Consider the following 17,500-nt stretch of genomic DNA (forward strand, 5'->3'; position numbering starts at 1 on the left):
CAGAGGGGTGTAGAGGAGTGTACATGGGTGGCAGAGGGGTGTAGAGGAGTGCACATGGGTGGCAGAGGGGTGTAGAGGAGTGTACATGGGTAGTAGAGGGGTGTAGAGGAGTGTACATGGGTAGTAGAGGGGTGTAGAGGAGTGTACATGGGTGACAGAGGGGTGTAGAGGAGTGTACATGGGTGACAGAGGGGTGTAGTGGAGTGTACAAAGGTGACAGAGGGGTGTAGAGGAGTGTACATGGGTGGCAGAGGGGTGTAGATGAGTGCACAGGGGTGACAGAGGGGTGTAGAGGAGTGCACATGGGTGGCAGAGGGGTGTAGAGGAGTGTACATGGGTGACAGAGGTGTGTAGAGGGGTGTACATGGGTGACAGAGGGGTGTAGAGGAGTGTACATGGGTGACAGAGGGGTGTAGAGGAGTGTACATGGGTGACAGAGGGGTGTAGAGGAGTGTACATGGGTGACAGAGGTGTGTAGAGGAGTGCACATGGGTGGCAGAGGGGTGTAGAGGAGTGCACATGGGTGGCAGAGGGGTGTAGAGGAGTGCACATGGGTGACAGAGGGGTGTAGACGAGTGTACATGGGTGACAGAGGGGTGTAGAGGAGTGTACGTGGGTGACAGAGGGGTGTAGAGGAGTGTACGTGGGTGACAGAGAGGTATAGAGGAGTGTACATGGGTGGCAGAGGGGTGTAGAGGAGTGCACATGGGTGGCAGAGGGGTGTAGAGGAGTGTACATGGGTGACAGAGGGGTGTAGAGGAGTGTACATGGGTGGCAGAGGGGTGTAGAGGAGTGTACATGGGTGGCAGAGGGGTGTAGAGAAGTGCACATGGGTGACAGAGGGGTGTAGAGGAGTGGACATGGGTGACAGAGGGGTGTAGAGGAGTGTACATGGGTGACAGAGGGGTGTAGAGGAGTGTACATGGGTGGCAGAGGGGTGTAGAGGAGTGTACATGGGTGACAGAGGGGTGTAGTGGAGTGTACATGGGTGGCAGAGGGGTGTAGAGGAGTGCACCTGGGTGACAGAGGGGTATAGAGGAGTGCACATGGGTGACAGAGGGGTGTACATGGGTGACAGAGGGATGTAGAGGAGTGCACATGGGTGACAGAGGGGTATAGAGGAGTGCACATGGGTGACAGAGGGGTATAAAGGAGTGTACATGGGTGACAGAGGGGTGTAGAGGAGTGTACATGGGTGGCAGAGGGGTGTAGAGGAGTGTACATGGGTGACAGAGGGGTGTAGAGGAGTGTACATGGGTGACAGAGGGGTGTAGAGGAGTGTACATGGGTGACAGAGGGGTGTAGAGGAGTGTACATGGGTGACAGGGGTGTAAAGGAGTGTACATGGGTGACAGAGGGGTGTAGAGGAGTGTACATGGGTGACAGAGGGGTGTAGAGGAGTGTACATGGGTGACAGAGGGGTGTACATGGGTGACAGAGGGGTGTAGAGGAGTGTACATGGGTGACAGAGGGGTGTAGAGGAGTGTACATGGGTGACAGAGGGGTGTAGAGGAGTGTACATGGGTGACAGGGGTGTAAAGGAGTGTACATGGGTGACAGAGGGGTGTAGAGGAGTGTACATGGGTGACAGAGGGGTGTAGAGGAGTGTACATGGGTGACAGAGGGGTGTACATGGGTGACAGAGGGGTGTAGAGGAGAGTACATGGGTGGCAGAGGGGTGTAGAGAAGTGCACATGGGTGACAGAGGGGTGTAGAGGAGTGTACATGGGTGACAGAGGGTGTACATGGGTGACAGAGGGGTGTACATGGGTGACAGAGGGATGTAGAGGAGTGTACATGGGTGACAGAGGGATGTAGAGGAGTGTACATGGGTGGCATAGGGGTGTAGAGGAGTGTACATGGGTGACAGAGGGGTGTAGTGGAGTGTACAAAGGTGACAGAGGGGTGTAGAGGAGTGTACATGGGTGGCAGAGGGTTGTAGATGAGTGCACATGGGTGGCAGAGGGGTGTAGATGAGTGCACATGGGTTACAGAGGTGTGTAGAGGGGTGTACATGGGTGACAGAGGGGTGTAGAGGAGTGTACATGGGTGACAGAGGGGTGTAGAGGAGTGTACATGGGTGACAGAGGGGTATAGAGGAGTGTACATGGGTGGCAGAGGGGTGTAGAGGAGTGCACATGGGTGACAGAGAGGTATAGAGGAGTGTAGATGGGTGGCAGAGGGGTGTAGAGGAGTGTACATGGGTGGCAGAGGGGTGTAGAGGAGTGTACATGGGTGACAGAGAGGTATAGAGGAGTGTAGATGGGTGGCAGAGGGGTGTAGAGGAGTGTACATGGGTGGCAGAGGGGTGTAGAGGAGTGCACATGGGTGGCAGAGGGGTGTAGAGGAGTGTACATGGGTAGTAGAGGGGTGTAGAGGAGTGTACATGGGTAGTAGAGGGGTGTAGAGGAGTGTACATGGGTGACAGAGGGGTGTAGAGGAGTGTACATGGGTGACAGAGGGGTGTAGTGGAGTGTACAAAGGTGACAGAGGGGTGTAGAGGAGTGTACATGGGTGGCAGAGGGGTGTAGATGAGTGCACAGGGGTGACAGAGGGGTGTAGAGGAGTGCACATGGGTGGCAGAGGGGTGTAGAGGAGTGTACATGGGTGACAGAGGTGTGTAGAGGGGTGTACATGGGTGACAGAGGGGTGTAGAGGAGTGTACATGGGTGACAGAGGGGTGTAGAGGAGTGTACATGGGTGACAGAGGGGTGTAGAGGAGTGTACATGGGTGACAGAGGTGTGTAGAGGAGTGCACATGGGTGGCAGATGGGTGTAGAGGAGTGCACATGGGTGGCAGAGGGGTGTAGAGGAGTGCACATGGGTGACAGAGGGGTGTAGACGAGTGTACATGGGTGACAGAGGGGTGTAGAGGAGTGTACGTGGGTGACAGAGGGGTGTAGAGGAGTGTACGTGGGTGACAGAGGGGTGTAGAGGAGTGTACGTGGGTGACAGAGAGGTATAGAGGAGTGTACATGGGTGGCAGAGGGGTGTAGAGGAGTGCACATGGGTGGCAGAGGGGTGTAGAGGAGTGTACATGGGTGACAGAGGGGTGTAGAGGAGTGTACATGGGTGGCAGAGGGGTGTAGAGGAGTGTACATGGGTGGCAGAGGGGTGTAGAGAAGTGCACATGGGTGACAGAGGGGTGTAGAGGAGTGGACATGGGTGACAGAGGGGTGTAGAGGAGTGTACATGGGTGACAGAGGGGTGTAGAGGAGTGTACATGGGTGGCAGAGGGGTGTAGAGGAGTGTACATGGGTGACAGAGGGGTGTAGTGGAGTGTACATGGGTGGCAGAGGGGTGTAGAGGAGTGCACCTGGGTGACAGAGGGGTATAGAGGAGTGCACATGGGTGACAGAGGGGTGTACATGGGTGACAGAGGGATGTAGAGGAGTGCACATGGGTGACAGAGGGGTATAGAGGAGTGCACATGGGTGACAGAGGGGTATAGAGGAGTGTACATGGGTGACAGAGGGGTGTAGAGGAGTGTACATGGGTGGCAGAGGGGTGTAGAGGAGTGTACATGGGTGACAGAGGGGTGTAGAGGAGTGTACATGGGTGACAGAGGGGTGTAGAGGAGTGTACATGGGTGACAGAGGGGTGTAGAGGAGTGTACATGGGTGACAGGGGTGTAAAGGAGTGTACATGGGTGACAGAGGGGTGTAGAGGAGTGTACATGGGTGACAGAGGGGTGTAGAGGAGTGTACATGGGTGACAGAGGGGTGTACATGGGTGACAGAGGGGTGTAGAGGAGTGTACATGGGTGACAGAGGGGTGTAGAGGAGTGTACATGGGTGACAGAGGGGTGTAGAGGAGTGTACATGGGTGACAGGGGTGTAAAGGAGTGTACATGGGTGACAGAGGGGTGTAGAGGAGTGTACATGGGTGACAGAGGGGTGTAGAGGAGTGTACATGGGTGACAGAGGGGTGTACATGGGTGACAGAGGGGTGTAGAGGAGAGTACATGGGTGGCAGAGGGGTGTAGAGAAGTGCACATGGGTGACAGAGGGGTGTAGAGGAGTGTACATGGGTGACAGAGGGTGTACATGGGTGACAGAGGGGTGTACATGGGTGACAGAGGGATGTAGAGGAGTGTACATGGGTGACAGAGGGATGTAGAGGAGTGTACATGGGTGACAGAGGGGTGTAGAGGATTGTACATGGGTGACAGAGAGGTATAGAGGAGTGTACATGGGTGACAGAGGGGTGTAGAGGAGTGTACATGGGTGACAGAGGGGTGTAGAGGAGTGTACATGGGTGACAGAGGGGTGTAGAGGAGTGTACATGGGTGACAGAGGAGTGTAGAGGAGTGTACATGGGTGACAGAGGGGTGTAGAGGAGTGTACATGGGTGACAGAGGGGTGTAGAGGAGTGTACATGGGTGACAGAGGGGTGTAGAGGAGTGTACATGGGTGACAGAGGGGTGTAGAGGAGTGTACATGGGTGACAGAGGGGTGTAGAGGAGTGTACATGGATGACAGAGGGGTGTAGAGGAGTGTACATGGGTGACAGAGGGGTGTAGAGGAGTGTACATGGGTGACAGAGGGGTGTAGAGGAGTGTACATGGGTGACAGGGATGGACAGGGGTGACAGAGGGTTGGATGGGGGGTGGACATGGATGACAGGAGGGTGGACATGGGAGACAGGGGGTCAGAGGGGTGGACAAGGTTGACAAGGGGGTAAAAGAGGGACAGGAGTGACAGAGAGGGGTGGACTGGGGTGACAAAGGGACAGATTGGTGAACAGGAGGGTGGACATGGGTGACAGGGTAGACGGGGTAAACATGGGTGACAGGGGGTGAACAGGGGTGACAGGGAGGGTGAACAGGGGGGTGGACATGGGTGACCGGGGGTGGACAGGGGGGTGGACATGGGTGACAGGGGGGTGGACATGTTTTATAACATTATTACGGACAGTGTACACACCTGACATCCTAACTGGCCATGGTGTGGGATGAGTATGGACTGGATCGGTGTTTCCCAACCAGGGTGCCTCCAGCTGTTGCAAAACTACAACTCCCAGCATGCCTGGACAGACTTAGGCTGTCCGGGCATGCCGGGAGTTGTAGTTTTGCAACAGCTGGAGGCACCCTGGTTGGGAAACACTGGACTGGATACTTATATCATTGATTATATTGCTATATTTACATCCAGAGCTGCCAGAGTAACACCACTTAGGGCCCCTGATCCTCGATGAGCCAGCAGGGCTCCAAGGGGTTTCCCAACACCACAAAATGAATGGCCATGGGTGACAGGGGGGGGGGGGTAGACATGGGTGACAGGGATGACAGGGGGGAGGACATGGGTGACAGGGGGGAGGACAGGGGTGACAAGGGGGATGGACAGGGGGGAGGACATGGGTGACTGGGATGACAGGGGAGTGGACAGGGGTGGCAATGGGGTGGACAGGGGTGACAGGGGAGTGGACATGGGTGACAGGGGGGTGGACATGGGTGACAGGGGGGAGGACATGTGTGACAGGGGGTGGACATGGGTGACAGGGATGACAGGGGGGTGGGGGGTGGTAGACATGGGTGACAGGGGGGGTGGGGGGTGGTAGACATGGGTGACAGGGGGGTGGGGGGTGGTAGACATGGGTGACAGGGGGGGTGGGGGGTGGACATGGGTGACAGGGATGACAGGGGGGTGGGGGGTGGTAGACATGGGTGACAGGGGGGGTGGGGGGTGGTAGACATGGGTGACAGGGGGGTGGGGGGGTGGTAGACATGGGTGACAGGGGGGGTGGGGGGTGGACATGGGTGACAGGGATGACAGGAGGGTGAACATGGGTGACAGGTGGTGGTAGACATGCGTGACCGGCGGGGGTGGGGGGGTAGACATGGGTGACAGGGGGTGGTAGACACGGGTGACAGGGGGGTAGGATATGGGTGACAAGGGGGGGGGGGATTAGACATGGGTGACATGGGGGGGTGGTAGACATGAGTGACAGGGGGGGTGGTAGACATGGGTGACAGGGGGGGTGGTAGACATGGGTGACAGGGGGGTGGGGGGTAGTAGACATGAGTGACAGGGGGGTGGTAGACATGGGTGACAGGGGGGTGTGGGTGGTAGACATGGGTGACACTGACAGGGGGGGTAAGATAAGGGTGACGGATGGACAGGGAGGTAGAGAAGGCGGACATGGATGACAGGGGGGTGGACATGTGTGACGGGGGGGGGGGGGGCAGAGGGTCGACCTGGGTGACAGTGGGGCAGTTTGGACAGGGTTGAGAAGGGGTACCTTAAGCAAGCCGGCCCGCGCAGCTTGCAGTTCCACGGCAGTCCAGCGCAGTTTGCTCCGACGTCAGGCACCATTTTCGGCTCACTGCAAGGGGGAGGGCGGGGTTTTGACGCGGGGACGCAGGGGGACGCAGGGGGACGTTGTGTGCGCAGTGCGCACACAGGCTTCCTTTCCCCCCTGCGCGCAGGCCGGGGCGGGACATTTGAAAAAAAAATAATAATAATCTCTCCAAAATAACTGCTCTAACTATACAATTTAGACGGCTGCGAGGCCCCTTTTAGCGCGAGACCTTAGGCGGCCGCCTAAATCGCCTAATTAGAGAGCCGCCTCTGACCGTAAGCACAACCAGGGCCTTCTCTTAACTATTTTCCCAACTACTGTCCTTTCACCTTAATCTCCAGAATCTTCGTATTGCCCAATTTATCTCTTCACTATGCCCCTTTGGGTCATAGGGCGCACCCCGGGACAATATCCCTACTCCACCTACTATATGGCAGTCTTGCACTACATATGTGCCAGGGTGCTACAATGGGTTAAAAGGGTACTCTGCTGCTCAGCGTTTGGAAAAACAGTTCCGAACACTGGAGCCGATGTCGGGAGCTTGTGACGTCATAGCCACGCCCCCTCAATGCAAGTCTATGGGAGGGGGCATGGCGACTGCCACGCCTCCTCCCATAGACTTGCATTGAGGGGGCGTGGTGTGGCATCACAAGGGGCGGGGCTATGACGTCACGAGCTCCCGGCACTGACCCCAGTGTTCAGAACAGTTTGTTCAGAACGCTGAGCAGCAGAGTACCCCTTTAAACCTTTCTCAGCATAATATACAGAAAATTTACTTATCAATATAAGAACAATAACAAAAAGAGAATAAGGCCTCCATGACAAGGTTATAGCACCCTTTGTTAGGGCAGACTGTCCCTTATTGGCCAATGTAAGCTCTCCACATAATTAAACCAAAACATTGTAATAAAAATATCTGGAACAAATTAAATCAAGTGAAGAATTAAATATTTAAGTACCTAACGTATTTTGCAAGGACATTTTAGCTTAACTAGTTTTAATGGCTGACCAGATGTCATCCAGACTATAAAATACAGGAGAAGTAATACTAGGCCTGAACGGTGTGACCCCCCCCCCCCCCCCCCCGGCAGCACGGACTCTGATGTGGATCCGCATCTGGTGGTCAGCAGAAATAAAGCTGTAGACCAGTTTGGTCATGAGATTATTTTCTGAAAGACGCAGAATTCTGATACAGTAAAAGATGTTTGGGGATATTCCCGCCAGGGAATCCCCTCTGGACTCCGATTCCGGATTCCCGTAGCGTTTTGCCAGATGAAGATGACACGATGCATTGCAGTGTACATAGTGACGGTATTTATTCATACATACAGGAACAACACGTTTCCAAAGGAACACTCCTTTCTTCATCAGGTCCAGGTTACATACAAGTGGAATACCAGACATTTATATTTATAGGCACTACATTTGGCGGGATCTGAGGTCACTGGGGGTTAAAGATGACGTCGGCCCCTGTGGGTCCGTTGTGAAGGCCCTGTGACGACAGGGAGCTGCTAGGTAAATAATTGCAACACTTGTGAATGTAATATCTGCACTCCAGACAGACACGCTGACCATGAGCACTCTCTTGTCATGTCCCCGCTGCCGGCAGGGCTGGAATTCCCATTGCGCCCTAGGAGCTGCGAGAACAGGAAGACCAGGGAGGTGAGTAACGGGCTGGGATTCGCATGCGGGCGCGTCCCGCGCCCGCATGCGAATCCCAGCCCGTTACTCACCTCCCTTGTCTTCCTGTTCTCGCAGCTCCTAGGGCGCCTGTGCGCCGGAGTTCTTACATTTAAATGGCCAGTGCTCATTTAATTGTTTCCACCTGCACCCTGTCTTTAAGTATCAGCTCCTCCCTTTGTTCCCTGCTGGATCTTTGTTGCCTTTGTACCCTAGAGAAAGCTACTGTGTTTCTGTGTTCCTGATATCTGTGTTCCTGATCCTTGTTCAGTTACCTGACCCTGCACCTATGCCGCCTGCCCTGACCTACTGCTACCTTGACCACGTTTTGCCAGTTTCCTTTTGTGCCACGCCACATCCCAGCAACCTGTGTGGACGAGTCGTGCCAGGGGTAGTGACCTGGGTGCCGCTTGCCGCAGCAAGTCCATCCCGCTTTGCGGCGGGCTCTGGTGAAAACCAGCAACACCTTAGACTCTGCTCCCTGGCACGGCTCACGTCCCCATCCACACAGGCCCAGAGGATCCACCACCTGCCGTGATCCTTACAGTGAATTTGGCCCATTCAAATCAAAAGGGCCATTATGGTTAGTGATGAGCGGCATAGGCCATTTTCGAATTCGCAATATTTCGCGAATATATGGACGAATATTCGTCATATATTCGCGAAATTCGCATATTCGTTATAGTCGTTTTTTTCGCATATGCGAAAATATATTCGCATATTCGCGAATATTGAGCCCTCCCTTCTTTAATGGTATAGGGAACTGTGACTAGTGCATGAACTCTGTGATTTTTCGCCCATTGGAATCAATAGGCCCATTGTCGACTATGGGGGTCTCACAGCATTTAAAACAGTCAACTAAGCAGGACCGTCTCGGCAGCACAGTGGATGGGAGACGGGCTCTAGTCCTGGGGTGGGACAGAGTTTTACAGTGTTGTGGATTAACTTTCCTTTCCTGGAAATGCTGCTGAGTTGCCCATAGCAACCAATCAGATCGCTTCTTTCATTTTTGAAAAGGCCTCTGAAAAATGGAGGAAGCAATCTGGTTGCTATGGGCAACTCAGCAGCTTTTCCAGGAAAGTAAAGTTAAACCACAACACTGTAAAACTCTGTCCCACCCCAGGACTCAAACCCGTGGTGGTCTCCCATCCACTGTGCTGCCAAGTCAGTCCTGCTTAGCTTACTGTTTTACATGCTGTGAGATCCCCATAGACCTCAATGGGCCTATTGATTTCAATGGGCAAAAAATCACAGAATTAATGCACCAGTCACAGTTCCCTATACCATAAATAAGGGAGGACTCAATATTCGCGAATATGCGCATATATTTTTGCATATGCAAAAAAAAATGAATATTCGTAATTACGAATATATAGTGCTATATTCGCGATATTCGCGAATAAAATTTTAATTGCGAATATTCGCGAGCAACACTAATTATGGTCTATAGGAGATGACCCGAGGGGTTTGTACAGTAAAGCTAAGCAGCGCAACACTAAAAGGGGAGCAGCTCTAATACTTTTACCACTAACATATCCTGCAAGAGTAATGGCGTTATCTCTGGTCTTCTTTACTTTTATACACTAAATTCTGATGAGAGACATAGGTGGTCATGAGTACGAGACCAAAAGGAGTGCGCGCCCTTGATAAGGAAATACACTCACCGAATACTGGGCGCAGCGTGTATGGAGACAAACTCAATCGCCAGTCTGATGCCTCCATCCCAAACAGATACAGACAGCGCTGACCGGTAAGTAAAGAGAAGAAAAGCAATAGCTTCTTACAGGGGTTATCCTGCCAAACACATCTGGATAGCAGATAAGATTTGACCGCCTCTTTTTGACTGGGACGCAGCAGTCAGACCCGGTGATATAGGGACTAGGTTTTTCATAACTAAAGTACCTTTGGGTTTGGGGTCGATGTCCCCTCTTTTCCGAAGCTTAGGGGAAACCAACTTGCCCACAGAATCAACCGAGGTCTTGACAAGTGTCGGAGGGAGAGCCGAAACTGGTTGGCATCACTGCCGAAGTAGGGACTGGGGTTGCAACTAATGGCCACATACTCCTAGACCTTCAGGAGGGACACCGGCAGTCAGACCCAGTGATAGAGGGACTAGGTTTATCATAACTAAAGTACCTCTGGGGTATTTGTAGAATATTTTTCTAAACCAGACGACAGCCATTTATTTATAGGCTGCTTTAATGTCCTCAGGCCACAGCAGTGCAGAGGATTTCAGTGCAGCCTGTGAGAGGATCTGAGATTACAGACAAGGCCTCAGCACTAATATTCTCTCCATCATTTGCTCCTTTAAGTCTCTCATCAGAAGTGACATTTACTGTATGAGGCTACTTTATTCCAAGCGTGACATTATAAGAAAATAGACACAAATCCGCCCACACGGAAACTGCGCAAAAGTTTTGAGCAAATGCTGTTTTTGTCTGTTCAAATCCATTTGTAGGAAGTCGGAGGCAATAAAGTAGAAGAAAGGAAGCTAAATGTTCTCCTGCTGAGACTGAAACCTCCGCGCTGTAGCTACAGACATATATATATATATATACACACACAATACAGGAATATGGGTGCACTACTGTGGTAGATGTAGACAATGACATTGGCTATCCCTAAACACTGATGTTAAAATTGAGACATTCGCCAGTATATTCTTATATGAAGGACACACCAGAGCCCGCACACCAATGCCAAGGTTTCTCAAATGGCGCAGGACCTAACACTAACCTACCTGTGCATGATAAGCAAAACAGGGGCCAGTGGGCAATTACAGCAGCATTAGGTCGACTCACAGCCTCCTCCCGGGTACCCTCCAGCGTGGCTTTGTCCTTCATATAAGGATACACTGGCGAATGTTTCAATGTTAACATCAGTGTTGAGGGATAGCCAATGTATTGTTTACATCTACCACAGTAGTTACCCATATTCCTGTATTGTATTATTCTAATTGTTACACATCCACACCGTTTATCTGGTGTAGGATTCTATTGTGGCACTTGTAGTCCGCTGCAGGCATCCTCCATTGTATGCATTTTTATTATGGCGATCGCCCCTAGCAACGGACTACAAGGGCAGGATCTGCTCCCCCAGTATAAATGCACAACCGCACTTGGGGTTGAACACCTCCAGCCATTTGAGACCACGTTTTTTGTTGTTTGTTTATAATATATATATATATATATATATATATATATATATATATATATATATAGGATCTGCTCTATGGACAATCCCCACGTGTTAGAAGATGATAAAGTGTCCCCCTGCTGGGGTCCTCCAGCGACCATCTGTAATCTGTGGGGAAGACTGACAGTAAGGGTCCGTTCACATGGCGGAATTTTCGCCTCAAATGAAATCCCAATACACTTCTATGAGATTCCACACTCCCATTGACACTTCAGAATTTCCGCAGGCGGAAATTCTGAAGTGTCAACGGGAGTGTGGAATCCCATAGAAGTGTATTGGGATTTCATTTGAGGCGGAAATTCTGCCGTGTGAATAGATCCTAAGGCCATGTTTACATGGCGGAATGTTCTCCCGCCAATTGAAAACAATGGGATTCTGCTGCAACAGAATTTCTAAGCTGAATTTCGCAAGGAAACTAGGCCTATGTGTATGATTTCCCAGCAGCGCACCCATCGAGTGCCAGAGACGCTCTTTGCAGCCACTCCTTCCTCTGCCCAAATAGGGAGGATCCTAAAAAGGGGCACTACTATGCTAAAAGAGCGCATGAAAATGGGTTTTCTGTGAAGCCACGAGCCTCCGCCCCGCATAGCCAGTCATCCGGCGTGGAGCGAAGTTCGCTCCGTGCACCAGATGTCTGAGGTGCCGCATCCGCGATCGATGAGGTCCCCAGTGGCAGGACCCCCACAATCAGACATGTTATCCTTTGGATAGAGGATAAGATGTCTAGGAGTGGAGTACCCCTTTAAGCAGGGGGTGGATATGAGCACAATAGAAAGTAGAAGAATGACGGTAGCGACAGTATTGACAAGGTTTTTGCTTTTGTAAGATCATCCATCACCCAAGTGCAAAAAATATGTGCAAACTTGTCACACAAAAAAGTGCGGTAGGATGTGGTCCATCGCAAGCCCTTCTCCAAAAGAAGAGAGTGCCCAACAAACCATTGTCTTTCCCTCTGGGCCAGGCACCCGCAATGGTTCGGGATCGATGTCCCCTCTTTGCCGAAGCTTAGGGGAAACCAACTTGTCCACAGACAGGTGTCGGAGGGAGAGCCGAAACTGGTTGGCATCCCTGCTGAAGTAGGGACTGGGGTTGCACCTAATGGCCACATTCTCCTAAACCTCTAGAAGGGACACCTTGAAGGGCACCGCACCCAGAACAATCATAATGGACTACCAAAATGTGAAATGTGCAGAACAAAAATAAATAAAGTGATGTCTGCTGCAGATACAGCCCGGACATCAATTCCTCCGAGACCAGCAACCAGAAATCACGAGGTGAGTGCCCAGAAGGGGGCGAGTGAGATAAGTGCCTGTGCCTCCACTCAGAGGGCTTCCGACCACCAAGTGAGTTCTCGCACTACAGGGTCACCACTCCCCGTGGCACAATACTATATATATACATTCTGTCTCAGTGGCTTCATTTCTAAGCAGTGATAAGAACAAAAACTACCCTTGATCTTAGCGAAAAAAGTTGTCTACTTTAAAAGTTAAAGCACACAACCTTAAAGGGCAACTCGCCCCTAGACCTCTTACGCCCTAGCCAAAGGCTGCAGCACCCCAGACATCTGGTGCATGGAGCAAACTTTAGATGACTGGCGATGTGGGACGGAGGCTCATGACGTCACAGTCACGCCCCCCCTCAATGCAAGTCTAAGGGAGAGTCGTCATGCCCCCTCCCATAGACTTGCATTGAGGGGGCGTGGCCATGACTTCATGAGCGGGGCATGTCCGTGACATCAGGAGTAGTGTTGGGCATTAATATTCACATTTCGAATTTTTATCACGAATATTGCGAATATATTCGCTATATATTCGAAATTACAAATATTCAATTTTTTCCCCGTATTCGAATATTCCTTCTTTTCACTTGTGGACCAATTAGAATGAAGCAAATACACTTGTCAGAGGTTATCAACAACATCCCTAGCAACCAATAGTAAAGTTTCCCACCCCCTCACTGTTTTCTTCCTCAAATACGCGAAATTCGCGAAATATTGCGAATTCGAATATGGCCAATACCGCTCATCACTAGTCATGAGCCTCCGGCGCTGCATCCAACACTTTAAACGAACGTCGGGTGCAGCGGGGGACCCCCACAATAGGATGTCTAGGGGTGGAGTACCCCTTTAAGTTTTAATACGGGTGAGTGCTTAGGAACTCTTTTTGTACTTTTACAAGTTTTGGGCATGAAATAAAAAAAGGTGGGGAAAACCACCGTAAATGAGGACTCCCCCAAGGAACACTTCTGTTAATTAAAAATAGTGGAAAAAAACATACCGACTCAGTGGCCGACATTACAGTAAAGAAAGGTATAAAAAGAAAAATATCAGTACAAACGGTTAGGAAGTATTTTTTTCCATTGCTTCCTATGCAGCTGGTGAGGTCTCCTGAGATGATGGAAATTCTTGTGACTTTTTCCAGGTTTCAGTTATGGCCTCCGGGGTATTTCAGGCCTTTGAGAAATCTGATATTTCGGAATAGTCTATAAGGGAATAAAGTAAATGTCTCCCTCCGAAGTGGCGGTAACAACCTTTGGAGTTATTGGTTGCGCTCTGGATAAGTAGACCCAGTGTCTTGGTGTTTTACTGGTTTGGGTCAGACGCGTTTCGCTGCTTGTAATGCGAATGATCTCATTAACCTTTTCCACAGACGCTATTTCTCCGGCAGGGAACATGGCGGTGTGACGTTTTCATGGCTTATTGCAACAAAAGGGAAATTATTACTGTATTGTGAAATTATACATGATAGATATTGAACTTATGAGCGCGGATCTAAGTTCTGTGATTAAAGGGAGGAGATGGAGGCGATGAAGAAAGGAGAAAAGTCATAGGAAATGCGTCTGAACTTTTCAAGGGAGACTACTAAATGCAACGTGTGACTGTATAACCGAACAAGAGATCTTATCTACATGACAGAAAAAGTCACTATATTGTCCATGGTTTACAACTTCAAAACTGATCCCTGATTGGCCCCACAGTCAATTTATCCAGGTTATAGGCAGAAATAGCTCAGGATCAGTACAGGATAAGTAATGTAATGTATATACACAGTGAACCCACAAGTAGAATAGTGAGTACAGCTCTGGAGTATAATACAGGATATAACTCAGGATCAGTACAGGATAAGTAATGTAATGTACACAGTGACCTCACCAGCAGAATAGTGAGTACAGCTCTGGGGTATAATACAGGATATAACTCAGGATCAGTACAGGATAAGTAATGTAATGTATGTACACAGTGATCTCACCAGCAGAATAGTGAGTACAGCTCTGGGGTATAATACAGGATATAACTCAGGATCAGTACAGGATAAGTAATGTAATGTATGTACACAGTGACCTCACCAGCAGAATAGTGAGTACAGCTCTGGAGTATAATACAGGATATAACTCAGGATCAGTACAGGATAAGTAATGTAATGTATGTACACAGTGATCTCACCAGCAGAATAGTGAGTACAGCTCTGGGGTATAATACTGGATATAACTCAGGATCAGTACAGGATAAGTAATGTAATGTATGTACACAGTGATCTCACCAGCAGAATAGTGAGTACAGCTCTGGGGTATAATACTGGATATAACTCAGGATCAGTACAGGATAAGTAATGTAATGTATGTACACAGTGACCTCACCAGCAGAATAGTGAGTACAGCTCTGGAGTATAATACAGGATATAACTCAGGATCAGTACAGGATAAGTAATGTAATGTATGTACACAGTGACCTCACCAGCAGAATAGTGAGTACAGCTCTGGGGTATAATACAGGATATAACTCAGGATCAGTACAGGATAAGTAATGTAATGTATATACACAGTGATCTCACCAGCAGAATAGTGAGTACAGCTCTGGAGAATAATACAGGATATAACTCAGGATCAGTACAGGATAAGGAATGTAATGTATGTACACAGTGACCTCACCAGCAGAATAGTGACTGCAGCTCTAAGTAATGTAATATGTGGAAACAATGAGGGACATTTATCAATGTTTGCTTATGTATTCTTTTTTTTTGTAATTTTTTCCTTACTTTTTTTTTTGCTTATATGTGACTTATTTATCAGCTGGTTTCATCCTGTTGATAATTTTCTTTCACGTAAGCAATTTTTCCTTTTTTACTTTGGTAGTAGCTTTTTCTGCTCCATGTTTGAGCTGGAGTAAGTTTAGTAAATTTTTAACCCTGTTGCGACCCTTTTTTTTTGCGCAGTTGCGACTGTCGCAGTTAATAAATACCTGACTACCCGTAGTCCATTTTAAAATTATTACTACGTAGTAAATTTTTGGAAAACTTGCTTTTTTCACTTTCCAGTCAAAATGTTGCACGAAAAAGCGCGTAGTCGCAGTTGCAACAATTTTGCGACAATTATAGTAAAGAAAACCTGACTAAACCCGTTGATAAATGTCCATAAATATCCCCACCTTGCACATGTACAGGGCACATACAGATTATGTAGATTAAGCTTTGCTTCTCTCTATAAGATGGCAGACGGGTTTTATTCTTCAGTCTGTTTAGTGTTAATAGTCAGCGTTCTCTCGTCTTTTCCCTCTTGGAGAGCTGTATCCATTAGGTAAATGAAAGGGCTTAACATGAGTTCATCAATTACAACTTAATGTTAAAAAGTAGAGAGGAATTCACTGGGGTCTTACAAAGTGTGAGGAGCGATAGAGAAGTAATAGAGCAGAATGTCACCTCCTAATGAGGGAGAGATCTGGGAGTCATTACTTCAGGTGACATAAAGGTAAGCGGAGGAAAGAGATGGCGGTACATTATACCGCCAGGATGTGGGTGAGAGACGAGGAGGCGGAGAGGTCATGTATAAAACCATTGGCAGCGCCGGCACTTGTACGAGCGGATGACTCACATGTTCTCTCGACTCTCGGAGATGAAGATTCACCTTTAATTTACTTATTTACAGGATTCATCAGTATCTGTCACTCTGTATTAATATTTCTGTATCAATCATCTAAATATAGGACTGGTATTTCATGCCACTAACCTGCAGGACTCTGGGAGTGATAGTCCAATTAACTAATATGACTGATAGATTAATGTTTGTCAGGACTGGATAGAATGGAAGATGATACATATATATTTAAAGGAACGAGTATACACCACAAGGGGAAGCGCATGAGTATTCACAGCCGGGTCAGGTACCAATGTTTCATGTGAGACAACAACAAAAATAACAACGCTTTGGCTAAGTGCTCCATGTTGTTGATCGATTTTTGCTTTGCTTTTAGTTTCACATTCTGCTTTATCTGACCTGCTGCTTATGGAGCTGCAAGTTTAGAGTTCAGTGGGTGTTCTCTGCTTGTGGAGCTGCAGGTTCAGAGCTCAGTGGGTGTTCTCTGCTTGTGGAGCTGCAGGATCAGAGCTCAGTGGGTGTTCTCTGCTTGTGGAGCTGCAGGATCAGAGCTCAGTGAGTGTTCTCTGCTTGTGGAGCTGCAGGTTCAGAGCTCAGTGGGTGTTCTCTGCTTGTGGAGCTGCAGGTTCAGAGCTCAGTGGGTGTTCTCTACTTGTGGAGCTTCAGGTTCAGAGCTCAGTTGGTTTTCCCTGTTTCTATAAGTGCAGGTTCAGAGCTCAGTGTGTGTTCTCTGCTTGTGGAGCTGCAGGTTCAGAGTTCAGTGGGTGTCCCTTGCTTGTGGAGCTGCAGGTTCAGAGCTCAGTGGGTGTTCTTTGCTTGTGGAGCTGCAGGTTCATAGCTCAGTGGGTGTTCTCTGCTTGTGGAGCTTCAGGTTCAGAGCTCAGTGGGTGTTCACTGCTTTTGGAGCTTCAGGTTCAGAGCTCAGTGGGTGTTCACTGCTTTTGGAGCTTCAGGTTCAGAGCTCAGTTGGTTTTCCCTGTTTCTATAAGTGCAGGTTCAGAGCTCAGTGGGTGTTCCCTGCTTGTGGAGCTGCAGGTTCTGAGCTCAGTGTTTGTTCCCTGCTTGTGAAGCTGCAGGTTCAGAGCTCAGTGGGTGTTCCCTGCTTTTGAAGCTGCAGGTTCAGAGCTCAGTGGGTGTTCCCTGCTTGTGAAGCTGCAGGTTCAGAGTTCAGTGGGTGTTCCCTGCTTGTGAAGCTGCAGGTTCAGAGTTCAGTGGGTGTTCCCTGCTTGTGGAGCTGCAGGTTCTGAGCTCAGTGTGTGTTCCCTGCTTGTGAAGCTGCAGGTTCAGAGCTCATTAACCTACCTTGACTACAGATGTCTTAAAAGATCTCAGCAGCAGATAAACACAATATTTTATAAACCTTTCCAGACCTACCTCATCTTACCTGAGAAACAAGATTCTTTAGTTTTCATTCATTAATAAAAGTATTAGTTGTTTGCTCGTATATTTGGGACAT

The sequence above is a fragment of the Hyla sarda genome, chromosome 5 (assembly GCF_029499605.1).
Source record: "Hyla sarda isolate aHylSar1 chromosome 5, aHylSar1.hap1, whole genome shotgun sequence".
Taxonomy (NCBI): Eukaryota; Metazoa; Chordata; class Amphibia; order Anura; family Hylidae; genus Hyla; species Hyla sarda.